Source organism: Coffea arabica, chromosome 10e (genome assembly GCF_036785885.1).
Source record: "Coffea arabica cultivar ET-39 chromosome 10e, Coffea Arabica ET-39 HiFi, whole genome shotgun sequence".
Lineage (NCBI taxonomy): Eukaryota > Viridiplantae > Streptophyta > Magnoliopsida > Gentianales > Rubiaceae > Coffea > Coffea arabica.
Window position 1 is genome coordinate 27,032,960 of NC_092328.1, and position 12,926 is coordinate 27,045,885.

Consider the following 12,926-nt stretch of genomic DNA (forward strand, 5'->3'; position numbering starts at 1 on the left):
CAACTTGCCTTTGAAGCTCCTTGGTCTCCTCAGGGCCCATGCGGTAAGCAGGTTTGTTGGGCAATGGTGCTCCAGGAATGAGGTCGATTTGGTGTTCAATTCCCCGAATGGGTGGTAAGCCATCAGGGACCTCGTCAGGGAAAACATCCTCAAATTCTTGCAAAAGAGCAACTATGCTCGCAGGCAACGCCTTGTCGAGCTCAGCAACATCCAAGAGCACATGCTTGCAAATCATGAGAAGTATAGGCTGATTAGAGTTCACCACTTTTCTAACATCTTTAGCCTTAATAATCATGTTGTGCTTCCTAGTGGTAGGTGCGATAGGTGATTTGTCATGTATACCCCTAGGTGTGCTCCCTTGACCCTTGGTTGATGGCTCACTCGTAGACGTGGATCCTTTACCAGGGTCGACTGCCTTTAGTTTCCTCCTTTGACGGTCTCGTTCACACTCCCTTTGCAATAGTAGTTGGTCCTCATAAACTTGTGCAGGTGTGAGAGGTGTAAGGACCTTACGTTTGCCATCGTGCAAAAGTGTGTACCCATGGTGCTGAAGGGATAGGTAGAGGTGTATACAAACTGAAAGGTTGGAGCTTGGACTTGGCACGGTGACAGGTGATGCAGCGTGACACCACTCGCTCTACATCCCGCCTCATGCGTGGCCAACAGAAATGTTCCTGTAAAGCACACAAGGTCTTGGTGACACCAAAGTGTCCTGATACGTTCCTCGATCAACTTGTTTCGAGACACGTAGCACGTTTGCCCAAGGATCTAGCAAGGTTGTCCAACGCTTGGATCGCGGGACCTAGAATCAAACGGACGACACGATTTGATTTATGTGGTAGACGACACTCCGATGAATGTGAATACTCCAGGGGAATAGGTCGGATGAACAATCGAGGACAGGACGCAAGATTGCTCAATAACCCTTGCCAAAGCAAGTTAAAGTGCTCGAACTCTCTTCTTAGAAGAAGGAACGAATTAAACCAATTTTATTGATAAAACGACTACCCTAAAACCTTACAAAGCAAGCCTATTTATAGGCCAAAGTGACTAAGAAAACCTAAGGAAACAATGGCAAAGAGTTCGGCCATCTTGGTGTCCAAGATGGGCCGGCCCAATGAGCTATGAAGACAAATTAATCCAATCTATCAAATACTAAGGCTAAGGCCCTATAGGGCCGGTCCTCTTGAAGGCCCACTTGAGTCTTCGTGGGCTTGGATCATGGTGCAAATGGCTTGATTGTCTCTCTCTAAGCCCTCAATATCTTTGTGAACTCCATGTTGGTCTTGGACGACTCGAACCAGGGCTTGGAGTGATTCTTTGAAGAGCTTGGCCCGTGCACGTGTGACTGGGCCCAATGGAACTCGGACTGGGTTATTGCGTGGGCTGAGACTCGTGCACACATCAGTCCTCTCCTCTTGAGAAGGATTTGCCCTCAAATCTGGATCCTCCTCGTCAAGAAATGGGCTTAGGTCCGCGACGTTGAAGGTTGCACTAACAGTGTACTCCCCAGGTAGCTCCAACTTGTATGCGTTGTCATTGACTCGTTGGAGTACCCGAAATGGTCCATCACCTCTTGGGGACAATTTGCTTTGGCGTTGCTTGGGAAATCGCTCGTTCCTCAAGTGTAGCCAAACCCAATCTCCAGGCTCAAAAATCATCTTGCGACGGTGGTTGTTGGCTTGCTGGATGTATTGCTGCGTACGCTTCTCAATGTTTGCTCGGACGGCCTCATGTAACCTGCGCACAGAATCAGCTTTCTTTTTCCCATCTAAGCTTGTGTGGTCAGAGGAAGGTAAGGGCACCAAATCAAGGGGGGTGACGGGGTTGAAGCCATAAACAATCTCAAAGGGGGAGTATTGTGTGGCACTATGCACAGTTCGATTGTAGGCGAATTCAACATGAGGGAGGCACTCTTCCCAAGTCTTAAGATTCTTGTTAATCAAGGCCCGAAGTAGAGTGCCAAGTGTGCGATTGACAACTTCAGTTTGTCCATCGCTTTGTGGATGACTAGTGGTGGAGAATAATAACCTAGTGCCTAGTTTGGACCACAAAGTCTTCCAAAAGTAACTCAAGAATTTCACATCTCTATCACTGACAATAGTTTTAGGCAGGCCATGCAGACGGACAATTTCTTTGAAGAACATATTAGCAATATGAGATGCATCGTCAGTTTTGTGGCGAGGAATAAAATGAGCCATCTTAGAGAATCTATCAACCACAACAAAGATGGAGTCATTACCCCTTGTTGATCTAGGCAATCCTAATACAAAGTCCATAGACAAATCAACCCAAGGATGGTGAGGGATGATAGGTAATGGGGTATACAAGCCATATGGATTTGTCTTAGACTTTGCCTGGTGACAAGTAGCACATCTACCAACCATGCGTTCAACATCTCTACGCATATGAGGCCAGTAAAAGTGCTCTTGCAACATGGCCAGAGTCTTGGTGATGCCAAAGTGGCCCATGAGACCACCACTATGTGCCTCTCGAATCAAAAGATCACGAATGGAAGAATTAGGTACACACAGTTTATCTACATGGAATAGAAATCCATCATGCAAGAAGTATTTTCCATGCGGGTTCTTAACACAAGCAACATAGATATCACCAAAGTCATGATCATTTGTGTAGAGTTCCTTAACCATTTCGAACCCTAGTAACTTGGCATCCAGAAGGGCAAGCAACGAATGTCTACGTGATAATGCATCAGCCACTACATTCGTTTTGCCAGTCTTATACTTAATGACATACGAAAAGGTGTCAATGAAGCTTACCCATTTGGCATGTCGCTTGCTTAACTTGGGTTGTCCCTTGAGGTACTTCAATGACTCGTGATCAGTGTGTATCACGAACTCCCGAGGGCGAAGATAGTGTTGCCAAGTCTCCAAAGCCCTCACTAAAGCGTACAACTCCTTGTCGTACGTGGGGTAGTTTAATGCAGCTCCCCCCAGTTTCTCACTGAAGAAGGCACAAGGCCTCTTGTCTTGCATGAGGACCGCTCCAATACCTACACCAGAAGCATCACATTCAATTTCAAAAGTCTTGTGAAAATTTGGTAATGCTAACACAGGTGCATGTGTGAGTGTGTCCTTGAGGGCGAGAAATGCTTGTTCTTGTGATACTCCCCAGTGGAACTTGTCATTCTTCTTTGTCACGGCGGTCAACGGGGCGGCAATGGTGCTAAAATCTTTGACAAAGCGCCGGTAAAAGCCCGCCAATCCAAGAAAGCTGCGCACGTCAGGGACGGATGTGGGAGTTGGCCATTGCTCGATGGCCTCAATCTTGGATTTGTCCACCTTGATGCCCTGCGAACTTACCACATAGCCTAAAAACACAAGCTCGTTAGTACAAAAGGTGCACTTCTTGAGGTTGGCGTAAAGATGCGCCTGTCGAAGTGTCTCAAGAACTAATCTCACATGCTCTAGGTGCTCATGCTCACTATGACTATAGATCAGGATGTCATCAAAGTAAACAATGACAAACTTGCCAATAAAGTGTCTCAACACATGGTTCATTAGTCGCATGAAGGTGCTAGGGGCATTAGTTAAGCCAAAAGGCATGACTAGCCACTCATAGAGACCATGTTTGGTTTTGAAGGCTGTTTTCAACTCGTCGCCCTCTTTCATCCGAATTTGATGATAGCCGCTCCTTAAGTCTATTTTGGTGAAAATAATGGCACCATCGAGTTCATCAAGCATATCATCAAGTCTAGGAATGGGATGACGATATTTGACAGTGATAGCGTTCACAGCCCGACAGTCAGTGCACATGCGCCAAGTACCGTCCTTTTTGGGAACAAGTATCATAGGCACAGCGCAAGGACTTAGACTTTCCTTTACCCAACCCTTACCTAAGAGGCCATCAACTTGCCTTTGAAGCTCCTTGGTCTCCTCAGGGCCCATGCGGTAAGCAGGTTTGTTGGGCAATGGTGCTCCAGGAATGAGGTCGATTTGGTGTTCAATTCCCCGAATGGGTGGTAAGCCATCAGGGACCTCGTCAGGGAAAACATCCTCAAATTCTTGCAAAAGAGCAACTATGCTCGCAGGCAACGCCTTGTCGAGCTCAGCAACATCCAAGAGCACATGCTTGCAAATCATGAGAAGTATAGGCTGATTAGAGTTCACCACTTTTCTAACATCTTTAGCCTTAATAATCATGTTGTGCTTCCTAGTGGTAGGTGCGGTAGGTGATTTGTCATGTATACCCCTAGGTGTGCTCCCTTGACCCTTGGTTGATGGCTCACTCGTAGACGTGGATCCTTTACCAGGGTCGACTGCCTTTAGTTTCCTCCTTTGACGGTCTCGTTCACACTCCCTTTGCAATAGTAGTTGGTCCTCATAAACTTGTGCAGGTGTGAGAGGTGTAAGGACCTTACGTTTGCCATCGTGCAAAAGTGTGTACCCATGGTGCTGAAGGGATAGGTAGAGGTGTATACAAACTGAAAGGTTGGAGCTTGGACTTGGCACGGTGACAGGTGATGCAGCGTGACACCACTCGCTCTACATCCCGCCTCATGCGTGGCCAACAGAAATGTTCCTGTAAAGCACACAAGGTCTTGGTGACACCAAAGTGTCCTGATACGTTCCTCGATCAACTTGTTTCGAGACACGTAGCACGTTTGCCCAAGGATCTAGCAAGGTTGTCCAACGCTTGGATCGCGGGACCTAGAATCAAACGGACGACACGATTTGATTTATGTGGTAGACGACACTCCGATGAATGTGAATACTCCAGGGGAATAGGTCGGATGAACAATCGAGGACAGGACGCAAGATTGCTCAATAACCCTTGCCAAAGCAAGTTAAAGTGCTCGAACTCTCTTCTTAGAAGAAGGAACGAATTAAACCAATTTTATTGATAAAACGACTACCCTAAAACCTTACAAATCAAGCCTATTTATAGGCCAAAGTGACTAAGAAAACCTAAGGAAACAATGGCAAAGAGTTCGGCCATCTTGGTAGTTTTTATAGACGATTTGTTAAAGATTTTAGTACCATTGCTGCACCTCTAACTGCTGTAATTAAGAAAAATGAGCCATTTGTGTGGAGAGATGCTCAAGTACGTGCTTTCCAAATGCTTAAACATCAACTCACACATGCACCACTACTTGCATTACCATGCTTTGACGAGATGTTTTAAATAGAGTGTGATGCATCTGGGGTGGGTATTGGAGCTGTCCTAATGCAAGAGGGCAAACCAATTGCATACTTTAGTGAAAAACTCAATGGGGCAGTTTTGAACTATTCCACTTATGATAAGGAGTTGTACTCCTTAATCCGTGCTTTAGAAACTTGGCAACATTACTTGAGACCAAGGGAATTTGTCATACACACTGACCATGAGTCGCTTAAGCACATTAAGTCACAATACAAGTTGAATAAGCGTCATGTTAGGTGGATTGCATTTATTGAAACCTTCCCTTATGTGATTAAGTACAAAGTGGGGAAAACTAATGTTGTTGCTGATGCATTATCACGTCGGTACTCTTTGCTTACTCAACTTGATGCAAGGTTGTTAGGATTTGAATTAGTTAAAGAGTTATACACCAATGACCCAGATTTCTCAGGTATTTATGACTCTTGTGGTTCAGCAACTCAAGGTAAATTCTACATCCTTGATGGATTTCTTTTCTACCTCAATCGACTATGTATACCTAACTGCTCTATTCGCTCTTTACTTGTTAGGGAAGCACATGGAGGTGGCTTGATGGGACACTTTGGCGTGGCTAAAACCTTAGCTATCCTTCAAGAGCACTTCCATTGGCCAAGGATGAAACGAGATGTGGAGCGAATGGTGGCTAAATGCATTACTTGCCACAAAGCTAAGTCTAAACTTCAACCCTATGGCCTTTATAGTCCTTTACCTGTACCTAAGGAACCTTGGACCGACATTTCCATGGATTTTGTTTTAGGGTTGCCTAGGTCAAAGAGGGGAAATGATAGCATCTTTGTTATTGTTGACAGATTTTCAAAAATGGCACATTTTATACCATGTCACAAAACAGATGATGCATCGCACATTGCTGATTTATTTTTCAAAGAAATCATTAGATTGCATGGCATGCCTAGGACAATTGTCTCTGATAGGGATGTCAAATTTTTGAGTTACTTTTGGAAAACTTTGTGGGGAAAATTGGGTACCAAATTGCTATTTTCTACTACTAGTCACCCACAAACTGATGGCCAAACTGAGGTTGTCAATCGTACACTATCTACACTCTTGCGTGCCATCATTAGAAAAAACATTAGAACTTGGGAAGAGTGTTTACCCCATGTTGAGTTTGCATACAATCGTACGGTGCATAGTTCTACTCATTTTTCACCATTTGAAATAGTCTATGGTTTTAACCCTTTAACACCACTAGACTTATCACCTTTACCTTCTTCTGAGCACATTAACATGGATGGTGCTAAACGAGCAGATTTTGTCAAGAAATTACACCAGCAGGTACGCCTAAACATTGAGCGAAGGATGGACCAAGTTGCTCAACGGGTTAACAAGGGACGCCAACGCGTTGTGTTTGAACCTGGTGACTGGGTGTGGTTACATCTACGCAAGGAAAGGTTCCCAGTCCAAAGGCGCAATAAATTACTTCCCCGAGGAGATGGGCCGTTCCAAGTCATCAAGCGCATCAATGACAATGCTTACAAACTGGACCTACCCGGTGAGTACAATGTGAGCGCTACATTCAATGTCTCTGATCTATCTCCTTTTCTTGCAGACGATGAAGCTGATTTGAGGACAAATCCTTTTGAAGAGGAGGGGGATGATACGAACCAAGAGACACCATTGCGAACTATTCGAGTTCCCCTAGGACCCGTAACTCGAGCACGAGCTAAGAAGATGAGGGAGGAACTCCAAGGACTTGTTCATGAGATACAAGGCCAAGAAATTGTCCCCAAGGTCATTGAGGGACTTGAGCATGAAGGAATGAAAGCCATCCATGTAGTGCACGTCAAAGAGAACCATGTGTGACCCTTCTCTAGTCACATTTGCTGTTTTAATTAAGTCATTGTAATAAGGGCTTAATGGTCCATAGCATTGCTTATTTACCTAAGCGATGACCTCATAAGGTTATTTACCTAAGCGATGACCTCATAAGGTTGTTTACCTAAGGGATGACCTCATAAGGTTTGGTCAAGCCCACAATTCTTAGTCTTATGGAAATAGTCAAGCCTACAATTGTTAGTCTTAGTCAAGACCACAACTCTAGACTAGTTCCACATTTAGTTGTTCATCTCTATGTAAGGCTATAAATAGCCCACACTTCCAATGGATTTAGGCATTCAATCAATAAATCAGATTTTGAGAGTTTTCTTGGTTTCTCCAAGGCTTCTTGAATACCTTAGAATTTCTCTAGGTGTTCGTGACTTATCAATCTAGAATCGCACTAGGTTGTGGCGTCTTCTACCATTATACCAAGGTTCGTTAACCACGTGATTAACGGGTTGAGGTCATCCGCTCCAAACTTGGTGTCCTCTTGTCGATCCTGAATCTAATCTTTTACGGGTTTCGTCACAAGGTTGGCGACGTTCGTATCAGACCTCGTCAGGGAAAACATCCTCAAATTCTTGCAAAAGAGCAACTATGCTCGCAGGCAACGCCTTGTCGAGCTCAGCAACATCCAAGAGCACATGCTTGCAAATCATGAGAAGTATAGGCTGATTAGAGTTCACCACTTTTCTAACATCTTTAGCCTTAATAATCATGTTGTACTTCCTAGTGGTAGGTGCGGTAGGTGATTTGTCATGTATACCCCTAGGTGTGCTCCCTTGACCCTTGGTTGATGGCTCACTCGTAGACGTGGATCCTTTACCAGGGTCGACTGCCTTTAGTTTCCTCCTTTGACGGTCTCGTTCACACTCCCTTTGCAATAGTAGTTGGTCCTCATAAACTTGTGCAGGTGTGAGAGGTGTAAGGACCTTACGTTTGCCATCGTGCAAAAGTGTGTACCCATGGTGCTGAAGGGATAGGTAGAGGTGTATACAAACTGAAAGGTTGGAGCTTGGACTTGGCACGGTGACAGGTGATGCAGCGTGACACCACTCGCTCTACATCCCGCCTCATGCGTGGCCAACAGAAATGTTCCTGTAAAGCACACAAGGTCTTGGTGACACCAAAGTGTCCTGATACGTTCCTCGATCAACTTGTTTCGAGACACGTAGCACGTTTGCCCAAGGATCTAGCAAGGTTGTCCAACGCTTGGATCGCGGGACCTAGAATCAAACGGACGACACGATTTGATTTATGTGGTAGACGACACTCCGATGAATGTGAATACTCCAGGGGAATAGGTCGGATGAACAATCGAGGACAGGACGCAAGATTGCTCAATAACCCTTGCCAAAGCAAGTTAAAGTGCTCGAACTCTCTTCTTAGAAGAAGGAACGAATTAAACCAATTTTATTGATAAAACGACTACCCTAAAACCTTACAAAGCAAGCCTATTTATAGGCCAAAGTGACTAAGAAAACCTAAGGAAACAATGGCAAAGAGTTCGGCCATCTTGGTGTCCAAGATGGGCCGGCCCAATGAGCTATGAAGACAAATTAATCCAATCTATCAAATACTAAGGCTAAGGCCCTATAGGGCCGGTCCTCTTGAAGGCCCACTTGAGTCTTCGTGGGCTTGGATCATGGTGCAAATGGCTTGATTGTCTCTCTCTAAGCCCTCAATATCTTTGTGAACTCCATGTTGGTCTTGGACGACTCGAACCAGGGCTTGGAGTGATTCTTTGAAGAGCTTGGCCCGTGCACGTGTGACTGGGCCCAATGGAACTCGGACTGGGTTATTGCGTGGGCTGAGACTCGTGCACACATCAGTCCTCTCCTCTTGAGAAGGATTTGCCCTCAAATCTGGATCCTCCTCGTCAAGAAATGGGCTTAGGTCCGCGACGTTGAAGGTTGCACTAACAGTGTACTCCCCAGGTAGCTCCAACTTGTATGCGTTGTCATTGACTCGTTGGAGTACCCGAAATGGTCCATCACCTCTTGGGGACAATTTGCTTTGGCGTTGCTTGGGAAATCGCTCGTTCCTCAAGTGTAGCCAAACCCAATCTCCAGGCTCAAAAATCATCTTGCGACGGTGGTTGTTGGCTTGCTGGATGTATTGCTGCGTACGCTTCTCAATGTTTGCTCGGACGGCCTCATGTAACCTGCGCACAGAATCAGCTTTCTTTTTCCCATCTAAGCTTGTGTGGTCAGAGGAAGGTAAGGGCACCAAATCAAGGGGGGTGACGGGGTTGAAGCCATAAACAATCTCAAAGGGGGAGTATTGTGTGGCACTATGCACAGTTCGATTGTAGGCGAATTCAACATGAGGGAGGCACTCTTCCCAAGTCTTAAGATTCTTGTTAATCAAGGCCCGAAGTAGAGTGCCAAGTGTGCGATTGACAACTTCAGTTTGTCCATCGCTTTGTGGATGACTAGTGGTGGAGAATAATAACCTAGTGCCTAGTTTGGACCACAAAGTCTTCCAAAAGTAACTCAAGAATTTCACATCTCTATCACTGACAATAGTTTTAGGCAGGCCATGCAGACGGACAATTTCTTTGAAGAACATATTAGCAATATGAGATGCATCGTCAGTTTTGTGGCGAGGAATAAAATGAGCCATCTTAGAGAATCTATCAACCACAACAAAGATGGAGTCATTACCCCTTGTTGATCTAGGCAATCCTAATACAAAGTCCATAGACAAATCAACCCAAGGATGGTGAGGGATAGGTAATGGGGTATACAAGCCATATGGATTTGTCTTAGACTTTGCCTGGTGACAAGTAGCACATCTACCAACCATGCGTTCAACATCTCTACGCATATGAGGCCAGTAAAAGTGCTCTTGCAACATGGCCAGAGTCTTGGTGATGCCAAAGTGGCCCATGAGACCACCACTATGTGCCTCTCGAATCAAAAGATCACGAATGGAAGAATTAGGTACACACAGTTTATCTACATGGAATAGAAATCCATCATGCAAGAAGTATTTTCCATGCGGGTTCTTAACACAAGCAACATAGATATCACCAAAGTCATGATCATTTGTGTAGAGTTCCTTAACCATTTCGAACCCTAGTAACTTGGCATCCAGAAGGGCAAGCAACGAATGTCTACGTGATAATGCATCAGCCACTACATTCGTTTTGCCAGTCTTATACTTAATGACATACGAAAAGGTGTCAATGAAGCTTACCCATTTGGCATGTCGCTTGCTTAACTTGGGTTGTCCCTTGAGGTACTTCAATGACTCGTGATCAGTGTGTATCACGAACTCCCGAGGGCGAAGATAGTGTTGCCAAGTCTCCAAAGCCCTCACTAAAGCGTACAACTCCTTGTCGTACGTGGGGTAGTTTAATGCAGCTCCCCCCAGTTTCTCACTGAAGAAGGCACAAGGCCTCTTGTCTTGCATGAGGACCGCTCCAATACCTACACCAGAAGCATCACATTCAATTTCAAAAGTCTTGTGAAAATTTGGTAATGCTAACACAGGTGCATGTGTGAGTGTGTCCTTGAGGGCGAGAAATGCTTGTTCTTGTGATACTCCCCAGTGGAACTTGTCATTCTTCTTTGTCACGGCGGTCAACGGGGCGGCAATGGTGCTAAAATCTTTGACAAAGCGCCGGTAAAAGCCCGCCAATCCAAGAAAGCTGCGCACGTCAGGGACGGATGTGGGAGTTGGCCATTGCTCGATGGCCTCAATCTTGGATTTGTCCACCTTGATGCCCTGCGAACTTACCACATAGCCTAAAAACACAAGCTCGTTAGTACAAAAGGTGCACTTCTTGAGGTTGGCGTAAAGATGCGCCTGTCGAAGTGTCTCAAGAACTAATCTCACATGCTCTAGGTGCTCATGCTCACTATGACTATAGATCAGGATGTCATCAAAGTAAACAATGACAAACTTGCCAATAAAGTGTCTCAACACATGGTTCATTAGTCGCATGAAGGTGCTAGGGGCATTAGTTAAGCCAAAAGGCATGACTAGCCACTCATAGAGACCATGTTTGGTTTTGAAGGCTGTTTTCAACTCGTCGCCCTCTTTCATCCGAATTTGATGATAGCCGCTCCTTAAGTCTATTTTGGTGAAAATAATGGCACCATCGAGTTCATCAAGCATATCATCAAGTCTAGGAATGGGATGACGATATTTGACAGTGATAGCGTTCACAGCCCGACAGTCAGTGCACATGCGCCAAGTACCGTCCTTTTTGGGAACAAGTATCATAGGCACAGCGCAAGGACTTAGACTTTCCTTTACCCAACCCTTACCTAAGAGGCCATCAACTTGCCTTTGAAGCTCCTTGGTCTCCTCAGGGCCCATGCGGTAAGCAGGTTTGTTGGGCAATGGTGCTCCAGGAATGAGGTCGATTTGGTGTTCAATTCCCCGAATGGGTGGTAAGCCATCAGGGACCTCGTCAGGGAAAACATCCTCAAATTCTTGCAAAAGAGCAACTATGCTCGCAGGCAACGCCTTGTCGAGCTCAGCAACATCCAAGAGCACATGCTTGCAAATCATGAGAAGTATAGGCTGATTAGAGTTCACCACTTTTCTAACATCTTTAGCCTTAATAATCATGTTGTGCTTCCTAGTGGTAGGTGCGGTAGGTGATTTGTCATGTATACCCCTAGGTGTGCTCCCTTGACCCTTGGTTGATGGCTCACTCGTAGACGTGGATCCTTTACCAGGGTCGACTGCCTTTAGTTTCCTCCTTTGACGGTCTCGTTCACACTCCCTTTGCAATAGTAGTTGGTCCTCATAAACTTGTGCAGGTGTGAGAGGTGTAAGGACCTTACGTTTGCCATCGTGCAAAAGTGTGTACCCATGGTGCTGAAGGGATAGGTAGAGGTGTATACAAACTGAAAGGTTGGAGCTTGGACTTGGCACGGTGACAGGTGATGCAGCGTGACACCACTCGCTCTACATCCCGCCTCATGCGTGGCCAACAGAAATGTTCCTGTAAAGCACACAAGGTCTTGGTGACACCAAAGTGTCCTGATACGTTCCTCGATCAACTTGTTTCGAGACACGTAGCACGTTTGCCCAAGGATCTAGCAAGGTTGTCCAACGCTTGGATCGCGGGACCTAGAATCAAACGGACGACACGATTTGATTTATGTGGTAGACGACACTCCGATGAATGTGAATACTCCAGGGGAATAGGTCGGATGAACAATCGAGGACAGGACGCAAGATTGCTCAATAACCCTTGCCAAAGCAAGTTAAAGTGCTCGAACTCTCTTCTTAGAAGAAGGAACGAATTAAACCAATTTTATTGATAAAACGACTACCCTAAAACCTTACAAAGCAAGCCTATTTATAGGCCAAAGTGACTAAGAAAACCTAAGGAAACAATGGCAAAGAGTTCGGCCATCTTGGTGTCCAAGATGGGCCGGCCCAATGAGCTATGAAGACAAATTAATCCAATCTATCAAATACTAAGGCTAAGGCCCTATAGGGCCGGTCCTCTTGAAGGCCCACTTGAGTCTTCGTGGGCTTGGATCATGGTGCAAATGGCTTGATTGTCTCTCTCTAAGCCCTCAATATCTTTGTGAACTCCATGTTGGTCTTGGACGACTCGAACCAGGGCTTGGAGTGATTCTTTGAAGAGCTTGGCCCGTGCACGTGTGACTGGGCCCAATGGAACTCGGACTGGGTTATTGCGTGGGCTGAGACTCGTGCACACATCAGTCCTCTCCTCTTGAGAAGGATTTGCCCTCAAATCTGGATCCTCCTCGTCAAGAAATGGGCTTAGGTCCGCGACGTTGAAGGTTGCACTAACAGTGTACTCCCCAGGTAGCTCCAACTTGTATGCGTTGTCATTGACTCGTTGGAGTACCCGAAATGGTCCATCACCTCTTGGGGACAATTTGCTTTGGCGTTGCTTGGGAAATCGCTCGTTCCTCAAGTGTAGCCAAACCCAA